This window comes from Rattus norvegicus, chromosome 16 (genome assembly GCF_036323735.1).
Source record: "Rattus norvegicus strain BN/NHsdMcwi chromosome 16, GRCr8, whole genome shotgun sequence".
Lineage (NCBI taxonomy): Eukaryota > Metazoa > Chordata > Mammalia > Rodentia > Muridae > Rattus > Rattus norvegicus.
The window spans coordinates 83698703-83708531 of NC_086034.1; the positions used below are offsets into that span (position 1 = coordinate 83698703).

At 47.9% G+C, this 9829-nt stretch overlaps 2 long non-coding RNA genes across 2 annotated transcripts; one reads left to right on the forward strand and one right to left on the reverse strand.

Moving 5' to 3' along the window:
• Nucleotides 1-2217: 2217 nt before the first annotated feature.
• LOC120097561 (uncharacterized) lies at nt 2218-4205 on the reverse strand. The gene is made up of 3 exons (XR_010058760.1): nt 3881-4205; nt 2857-3575; nt 2218-2513 (listed from the first exon to the last, which is right to left on the reverse strand). It is a non-coding gene; the product is annotated as an uncharacterized LOC120097561 (long non-coding RNA).
• On the forward strand, nt 3157-8578 carry LOC103694002 (uncharacterized). The gene is made up of 3 exons (XR_005495099.2): nt 3157-3520; nt 4128-4218; nt 6619-8578. It is a non-coding gene; the product is annotated as an uncharacterized LOC103694002 (long non-coding RNA).
• The last annotated feature ends 1251 nt before the right edge of the window (nt 8579-9829 follow it).

The window sequence follows — 9829 nt, forward strand, 5'->3', positions numbered from 1 at the left end:
GCCTGGTCTTAGGACTCTTTTCGTCCTGTTGGGTTGCTATGTCCAACTTTGATATGAAAAGTTTTTCATTTCATCATATTATATTTGTTTTATTTTGTTTTTTTCATATTTGGCTGCTATCTCTTAGAAGCCTGTCCTTTGCTAATAAGAGACAGAAAGGAAGTGAATTTGGAGAGGAAGGGACGTGGGGAGGAACGTGGGGGAGTAGAGAAAAGGGAAGCTATAATTAGGGTATATTATATGACAAAAGAATCTATTTTCAGGGGTGGAGAGATGGCTCAACAGGTGAAGAGCACTGGCTCCTCTTCCAGAGGTCCTGAGCTTAATTCTTAGCAACCACACGGTGGCTCACAGCCATCTGTAGTGGGATCTGATGCCCTCTTCTGGTGTCTGAAGAGAGCGACAGTGTGCTCACATAAATAAATAAATAAATAAATAAATAAATAAATAAATAAATAAATAAATAAATCTTTCTTTTAAAAAAAGAATTATTTTTAATTAAAAAGGGAGAGAAAATTTAAAATGTGTAGGCATAGAAAAACAATTCGCCAACCAAACCGTGTCATCATTTGGACATGTAGGTTATGAAGGGCCCACCCCGAAACGTGTGTAAGACCCCTGACCCTCAGTCTGTGGTACTTACTTCGAGACACCCCTGAATGAGACACAGATGGATGCAAAAGCAAGAGGTTTATTTTTCCAGTGTGTTGGGGTCGACCCTCAATCAGTCCCTCAAGGTGAGTGACAAGAAGGTGACCCTAAATGGCTATTATGAAAGACCCCAGCTTAGCAGCAGTAACGCCATTTTGCAAGGCTGTACTTAAGATGACTGGTTCAGGGAAAGGTTAGAATACTGAGTACACAGCGGCTGCCAAGCAGGATGTGTTTGGTTGAAGGCCTGGCAACAGGACGACTTCGGTTGAGCACCTGACAATGAAAAAAAAGCCCCGGGAGAGGTCCCACACCCTGGTGGGGGGCCGAGTCAGTCGTTATGTTCCTAGAAGGTAGCTAAGAAACTTGCCCCCGGGCTGAACCCTTGGGGGGCCGAGTCAGCCGTTATGTTTCAGGAAGGTAGCTAGGAAACTTGCCCCCGGGCTAAACCCTTGGGGGGGCCGAGTCAGCCGTTATGTTTCAGGAAGGTAGCTAAGAAACTGGCCCCCGGGCTAAACCCTTGCTACATTAGAATCCACCAATTATATCCCTGTAACCATGCATCTGCTTCTGTATGCTTGCTTCTGCTCCCCAAAATCCTATAAAAGCCCATCCTTGGTTCCGTGGGGCGCGCCAGTCCCCCGAGAGACTGAAGCGCCCGCAGGTGCCTGTGCCTGTGTATCCCGACAATAAACCAAATCCTCTTGCTGATTGCATCCTGTGGTGTCTCGGTCTGGTCTTTGGAGTTGGAGGGTCTCCATCCCGAGGGAAAGTTCTCCCTGAGAGCTTTTCAATTAAAAGTAGTTTTTATACTTTTTAGGCGCACAGGTTACCTCAACAAGGTTACAGTTCAAACTTATTGGCTGAGCATATTGACCTTTAAGTCTTCTAGCTAGCAAGCATCAGTCAGTACATTCTAAGAATTTTCTGCTCAAGAATGTTCCTGTGGGTGGAGAATGGCACTTGCCCTAGCCTCGACCTGAGGCGGGAAGCTGGAACCTGGCCTAGCCTCGCCCTAAGGCAGGTGATCGTAAGGTTGTCCAAAGCCCCTAGGGTCCTTCATTAGCACTGGGAAAATTTTTGGAATCCAGAAAGTGTTTATATTTGTTGAGTATCACGTGTCAATCAGCAAAAGTGGAATTCTGCCCCACCAGTCTATGCCCCTGGTCAGAATTGTGCTGGTTAGTTTTATGTGAATTGGACACAAAATAGAGCCATCTGGGAGGCAGAATCTCAAATGAGCAAATACCCCCATAAGATTTAGTTATAGGCAAGACTACTGAGCATTTTCATAATTAGTGATTGATGGGGGAGGGCCCAGCCCATTGTGATTGGTCCTGGGTTCTATAAGAAAGCAGGCTGAGCAAGCCATGAGGAGCAAACCCACAAGTGGCACCCCCCATGACCCTTGCATCAGCTCCTGCCTGCCTCCAGGTTTCTACTTGATTTGAGTTTCTGCTTTGATTTCCCTCAATGGACTGTGACTCGGGAATGTAAGCCAAATAAACTCTTCCCTCACTATCTTAGGGTTTTATTGCTGTGAACAGACACCATGATCAATGCAAGTCTTATAAAGGACAACATTTAATTGGGACTGGCTTAGGGTTCAAAGGTTCAGTCCATTATCATCAAGGTGGGAGCAGGGTAGCATCCAGACAGGCACGGTGCAGGAGGAGCAGAGAGGTTTGCATCTTGTTCTGAAGGCAAAGAGAAGACTGACTTCCAGGCAGCTAGGAGGAGGGTCTCAAAGCCCAGCCCCACAGTGACACACTTTTTCCACCAAGGCCACACCCTACTCAAGTTGCTTTTTGGTCGTGGTGTTTCTCCACTCAACACTAGGAACACGAAGACAAGCCTTGAGCCTGAAACGAGGAAAGCCAAGCCAATCCAGTTGAAACCTTGGGCTGCAAGATTGACTGCTTTTGTAGAGAGCCTCAGCAATGTTTGAACCTTGATTGGATGTTCATATAATGTTCACCCTTTCTACCATGTAGCTCAATAGACATAGATCCACTGCTAATTTGTCACCTCTCTGTCACTTAGCATTGCTGGGCAAAGTCCCCACCGAGATTTGCAGAGAATACACAGCACTGTAACTCAGAGGTATCGTGCCTAGAGCATATGTGGTCTCTCATGTTTATAGGAACCCATAAGGCATTAGCAACCTCAGTGTCTCCAGATCACAGGAGACAACTAGATACTCACACCCAAGTGATGGGAGCACACCCAGGGATGGGAGCAGCCATGTCCACAATGAAGTAGGTTTTAGCACTCTCAGGTCCATTTTTTTTTCCCTATTGGAGAATTCACACTGCAGGGTGACATCATCAGGCTTCATGATCACCAGGGACCAAGGATCCTGTAGTGAGTGGCAGTAGGCAGCCAACTATTCTTGGCTTTCAGGATCTAGAGTAGATGTTGGTTATGACCAAGGGCAGATGTTGACTATGACCCAGGGCAGGGGTTGACTATGACCCAGGGCAGATGTTGACTATGACCCAGGGCAGGGTTGGCTATGACCCAGGGCAGATGTTGACTGTGACCCAGGGCAGGTGTTAGCTATCACCCAGGGCAGATGTTGGCTATGAAAGAGACTTGCTAATGGACGCTCAATCAATCCTGACCTGGGTGTTGGAAACCTGTCCCTCCTGCTGCTGACACTCCCCATGTGCGTCCTTTCAGAAGCAGGGAAGGCTGTGGAAGCTGTGGCCATGTCATAACCCTGTGACCTACGTCAGCCAGCTAGACCCTGCCTCCCAGAGTCACACCACTAGCCAAGGAGAACACAGGCCTGAGATGGGAGCTTATCACGATGGTCTGGATTCAAGCTGTAAAATACCATTCCTCCTGAAGCTGCAGAGACCGCTCAGTGAGTAAGGGACCTGCTACCAACCCTGATGAGTTCCAAACTCAGGAAACACGTTCTGGAAGGAGAGAGCAGATTTCTATGAGTTGTCCTTTGACCTGCATACACACACACACACACACACACACACACACACACACACACACACACACACACACAGAGAGAGAGAGAGAGAGAGAGAGAGAGAGAGACAGAGAGAGAGAGACAGAGAGAGAGAGAGAGAGACAGAGAGAGAGAGAGAGAGGGAGGGAGGGAGGGAGGGAGAGAGAGAGAGAGAGAGAGAGAGAGAGAGAGAGAGAGAGGGAGGGAGAGAGATAAAACTGTCATTTTTAATTTTAAAAGAATCCCCTCAGTTCTTCTCACAGCTTATTGAATTGATTTCAGCCATCGTATGTAGTCTGAAGAGGTCTGGTCTGTTGAGATGTCTGTGGTGGGGATGGAAGTGAGAGCTGTTGGTAAAGCCAGTCTGACCTCTGGGCTCTCTGGTACCCTGTGACTCCCTATCCATCACCGGTGTGCAGCCCGGTGAGTGTTCAGATGCCACCAGCACGTCGAATCCCAGCTTTGCAGATGCTGACAGGCCGTTTCCTTCTCCCCTCTGACTTCACAGTTGCTTCTCTGTGGAGCTGTCAGGACTCTATGGAAAGCGCTCACTGTATGTTGTTGACATGGACGCAGATGTGGGGACTTTGTCTGCAGAGGTATATAATTTTGGTTTATGCTGTAATTTTGCAACATAGACATCAGCATGCAGAGATGGCATCTCAAATCACACATCAGTGCAAAGGGGGAAAGGCTTCTGATGTCTGGTTAAGAGATCATGCTATCCCACTATGTGCTATCCCACTATGAAGTGTGGTGCAGCAAACATGAACATTATGAGGCTGTTGGGGGACAACCTTCCTTTTTTTAATGTAAGTACACTGTCATTGTCTTACGACAAAACAGAAGAGGGGGCAGACTCCATTACAGATGGTTGTGAGCCAGCATGTGCTTGCTGAGAATTGAACTCAGGACTTCTGAAGGAGCAGTCAGTGCTCTTAACCACTGAGCCATCTCTTCAGCCCAGGGGACAAACCTCTTAACTTAAGGGCCTTGAGCTGAACTGAGTATCTAGACACCAGAGGCACAGTGGAGGGTTCTAGAGCCAGCAGCTTTCATCCATGAGAGGACGAAAAGGTCATACAAGATCATCTTTACATGGTAAAGAGGAATGGCACTGCATCCGTGTGCATGTATGTGTGTGTGTACGTGTAGGAAGGTGCACCTGCCACATACATATGTTCTCAATGTATTGTGTGCATCTGCCTGTGTATGTTCTCAGTGGGTGCTGTATATGGGCAACTACTTGAATGCACATGTGTGTGTGTGTGTGTGTGTGTGTGTGTGTGTGTGTGTGTGTTTTCAGTGTTTTCATATTAGCATGTGTCCACCAGCATGCCTGCTATAGGTAGAATATCTTGCATATTGTATGGATGCATTACTTGTCAATTAAAAGCCTACGGCCCATGGTATAGGCAAGAAATAGAAGGAGGGACATTCTGAGCCTTATTTCTGGGAGCTTGGAGCTGGGAGAAAGAACCAGGGCCTAACTTTATAGCCTGCCACGCAAGAGACTAAGCTTGGTAGCTTGGCGTAGAGACTGGAAGTCAGACCTGGAAGTCAGGAATAGATTCGGCACTGATACTAAGTAGGTGTTCAGGAAATGCTGGTTTAATGGGTGAATGACTAAACAGAATGGCCACTGGGACTGAGCCCTTCTCGGCCATAGATTTCTAGCTGTAAGTAACTCTTCTCGAGGCTTGGCCTGTGTGACAGCCACCCTGCTTCTCAGTGAGATGTCCCCACAGAACAGTGATGGATCAGGTCATATCTGGTACAAATCTGGTGTTCAGATAACAGCCTCACACCCAGCCCAGCAGCCTCCACAGTGGGAAGGAAAGCTTCTCGTCCCACAGACTAAAGCCACAAAAAGTGTTATTTCTGAAGTGAGCATTTGACACCCATGACAACGGCCAGAGGAGCAGTCCAATTAGCCTTAGTGAGTGAGGGGGCATACTGATGAGGGTAGGGGGCAGGGATGGGGGAAGCGTGGGCATTAGCCACTGCCTGACACTGACAGAGCAGTTCTGCAGGCCTTAGCTCGGCTGGCCTGGGAGGAGAGATTACAGGTTAGGGATGCTCAGCCAATCAAGGCCTCTGATTGGCTGAAGCGTTTTAAGTGCTTTCTAATTGTTCGAGGAGCACTGCATCTTTGTGCAAGCTGCTGTTCAGTATTTTAAACCATGCCACAGAATTTAAAGGAATAGCTTTCTTCTGTCTTCCTCTTCCTCCTCTTCCTCCTCCTCCTTAACCATTGAATTACGTAAATTGCTAGGACTGTTTCCCTAAGTTACTGACTGTTTTAAAATTCTGTTTCTGGGGGGAAGGGGGAGCAAGTAAAAATGCCTCCCTCCAGCCTTAGGACAACTCAACAATTCAAATTCACAGGCTCAGGTTTCTGGCGGACAGACACACGGCAAGAGGCTTAGAGTGGTGCCTCAATACCTAATGGTTTCCTAGGTGGAGAAGGCACATTGGCGGCTTACACTAGAGAGCCCTGGTGTTTGCACGGGCTCTTGACAGATTGATAAGTGTGGGGTGTGGGTGGCTACTCTGACCTTGCTTTTAAGAAGGGAGACTGGGAAGCAGGTCATTAGGAAACCTGAAACAACTCTTGCCAGGGTGCAGCGTGACTCTTAGAAAGAACGGTCTGACGGGGTTTCCTGCCTCTGAGGGGCGTGGGCCTCCACGAGTGTTGATGGTTGTTGGATGTGGAGCTTGTTTGAATATTAGTGTCTATAATTTACTTCATATTCCTCCTCCAGGGAATGATTTTCCTGCCAGGGTTAATGACTCCATGATGGTTGGAGACAGCATGACTGGGGATTGAGGGTGTGGCTATGTCTGAACAAAGTGGTGGCCTCTGGGACCTGCAGGACAGCCCTTGAGGCTGTGTGTGTATGTATGTGTGTGTGTGTGTGTGTGTGTGTGTGTGTGTGTGTGTGTGTGTGTGTAAGGTGACTCTGAAAACACAAGTTCAAAATTATACAATTTCTCAGCCATGCAAAATACAAGAGTACAGAATGAACTACGTGAGAGACTTCCCAGTCCTGGAAAAGCAGAGGCAGCAGCTTGTCAGAAAGATAAGAAGGCAGATTCCGGAGTTCAAGGTCGGCCTGGTCCAGAGCAAGGTTAGGCCCCCGCAAGGAAAAAAATGGTAATCTCAGGGTGGGGTCCCCGTCCCACCCAGTTAGTTTATCAGCAGGGCTCTACAAGTAGATGGATCTCTGAATTCTTTTGAAATGTTAAAAAGAAGGAAAGAAATGTGTGCCTGTGGTCTCTTAGGAATCCAGGGGCCAGGGTCACAGGATGCAGATCCACACGATAATCAGTAGGGAATCTGGAGTAAATGCCTGGATTGATATGTAAATAAAAGACTGGGCTTACAGATCTGCCAGAAGGAGCTATCCAGAAAATTAAAAAAAAAAAAAAAATCAAGCAAAACCTAGAGAGAGGGCTGTCCGGAGATCTCCCGAGAAAGCAGAACACAGACAGCAATCTGAAAAGCTGTCTTCAGCAGAACATAGGCTGACAGTTTGGACCACGATTTGACTTCACTTTGTTTGTTTTCACTGCTCCTAGACACCCCTTCTTTCAGAACCCCCTCTCCAAGCCGAGGGTGGTCTTTGGCCCACTCTCCCTTAGAGGAGGTAGTGAGAACCGACCTTCAGCCCCGAGTCGATGACCATTCAGGCACTTCTAAGAAGGCTCCTCAGCCTAAAGGTCCCCTTGCTGTGATGTGTCTTACACACACACACACACACACACACACACACACACACACACACACATATACACACACATACATACACATACACATACACACACATACACACATATACACACACATACACATACACACACATACACACACACATACACACACACCCGTGCATGAGAGTGTACAAACCCACCATTCAGAAGCCAGAGAGACCAGGAGAGGGCATCTGATCCCCCAGGAGCTGTAATTGCAGGTGATTGTGAGCTACCCAACGCGCTGTCACTGACATGGGTGCTGGGAACCAAACGTGGGTTCTCTATGAAAGCAACAAAGGCCCTTAGCTCTGGAGCCATTTTGCCAGCACTGTCGGGGATCTCGAGTCAGCTGCTGTACCCCATCTTTCTTTGACAGAAACCCTCAAATCCCTTGCTTATTTAGTAACTCCCGTGGGCCCTGAAATTAGCATGTAGAAAACGACATCAAACAGCACCACGATATAAATTAAGGGACACCAGACATTATTAGGCAAACTGCTGGCTCAACTTCTGTTGAGACCCCTTCCTTATTTTCAACAGAGTCATTTCAAAGTTCCGGGGAGACCCTCACGTTCTTCCACTAACTTTGAGCCTCCCTCTTCTCCGTTAAGCCACGCCCACAGCTCTCTCTGAGATAGAACCTCTCATTGGATCCCAGGCTGAGTCAAACTCATGGCAAACCTCCCCCCTTAGCCTCCTGAGTGCTGCTGGCATTAAAGGCGTGTCTGTTCTGTGATGCCCGGGACTTCGTCATGAGTGATCTCGTGCCCCCTGTGTGTGGCATGTTTGAGACTAAGGTCAGGGCCGGATGAGCACGTCCACGCTAACCTCACTCCCCTGGATGCCACACGCCAACCCACCCTGGGCTCGGCTGCCTGAGCAAGTGGTTTCTATGCAGAGCTCTGGTGCTCGGTGTGATCCGGCCAGCAGCTGTGGTGCCCTCAGTAACCTCCAGGGGCACTGTAAAGCATTTTGTAGATGCCGTAAGCATGGAATCCCTCTGGCTCTCAGTGAGGCAGGTGGCCCCATCAGAGGCTGAAGGCAATTTCCAGAGAGGAAGGCAATCTACTTCCAGCCTGGAGCGTGGCTTCTGGATAGAGTGGCAGCCTGTGGGCATCAGACTCACGGGCCTAACTATGGGTTGATTCTCTTGTAGAACCCGAGGTTGCTCCTGGAGAGCCCTGTACACCGTAGTTTAACTTCTTTTTTTCCTGTGTTCTTTCCTTTTTTTCCAATGTGGCTTTTTCAGAATGACGTGGTTTGTTTAGCATTGAGAGGTTGAGAGGATGTGTATGGGACACGGTTGGGGCCGGGGATGGGGGTGGGGGTGGGGCCTAAGAGAACGCATGGTGAATGTGTGATCCTGGGCCAGCCTGGGTATTTATTCTCTCACTCAGAAGTTCTGATGAGATGTGTGACCTGCGTTCAAGGGGGTGGCTCAGCCATCAAAGTCGCGCGTCACTTTGAAGGTGTGCCAAGTGGGCACATAGAGTTTTGACAATGTACACGTAGTCTATAAGGACTGCAGTGGTGTTCTGACCTGAAATCTAAAGTTAAATTATGGCAAGGAGCTTGCTTGTAAAAGAACTCAGAAGATATTTTCTTTCTCAATTTGAGGTTAACTGTCATGAAATGAATTGCAAAATGTGATATATATATAAAAAATATATACATAAATATATATATGTATATTGACTTGGTTTGCAGCCCACCCACTGGGTGGCTCACAAGTGCCTATAAGTCTAGTTCCAGGGAACCTAATGTCCTCTGACCCCTTTGGGCACCTGCACACACGTGACATACACTTACACAGACACAAATAAAAATAAATAAAAAAAATAAATAAATGAAAAGGTTAATATTTTTAAAGAGTTGAACAAGATCAAAGAGATTTTAAAACCAGGGGTAAAAAAGACAGAAGGAAAGAAAAAGAAAATATTTTCCTTGTCGATGTTAAGTATGACAACTTCTGATTTGATCAGCTGCATGCCTGCCTTACCGTACGGAACAGGAGGAAGCAGCAGTTGCTCAGGGCCCTGCTACCCACAGCGTGTTCTTCAGAGCTGTCAAGTGCAGTGCTGAGGCACTGCAGATGAGTCAGCCTTTGATACCGGTGCTTCAGAGAATTAAGAGATGCCAACCCCCATCTGAAGGGCAGAAGCAAGGTGTTGTTGTCCAGAGGAGAGACATGGAAAGCACCAGAGGCAAGGAACGGGAAGGACAAAGCCTACCTGAGGCCCCAGGAATGGCAGCAGCTGGGGATGATCGGGGACTGTCTGCAAGGACATGCCTGCAACCACAGATCTCTTCTTACAGTCAGCACAGCTAAGCTGTCACCTACGGAAATGAGGAGGAAGAACAGTGCAAGAAGGTCATAGAGTCGCCAGAGTGTTCCACCTGACCAAGGTTCCCGCTCAGTCTCCTCTCAGGTCTGCTGGGAACATGGAGCAAACC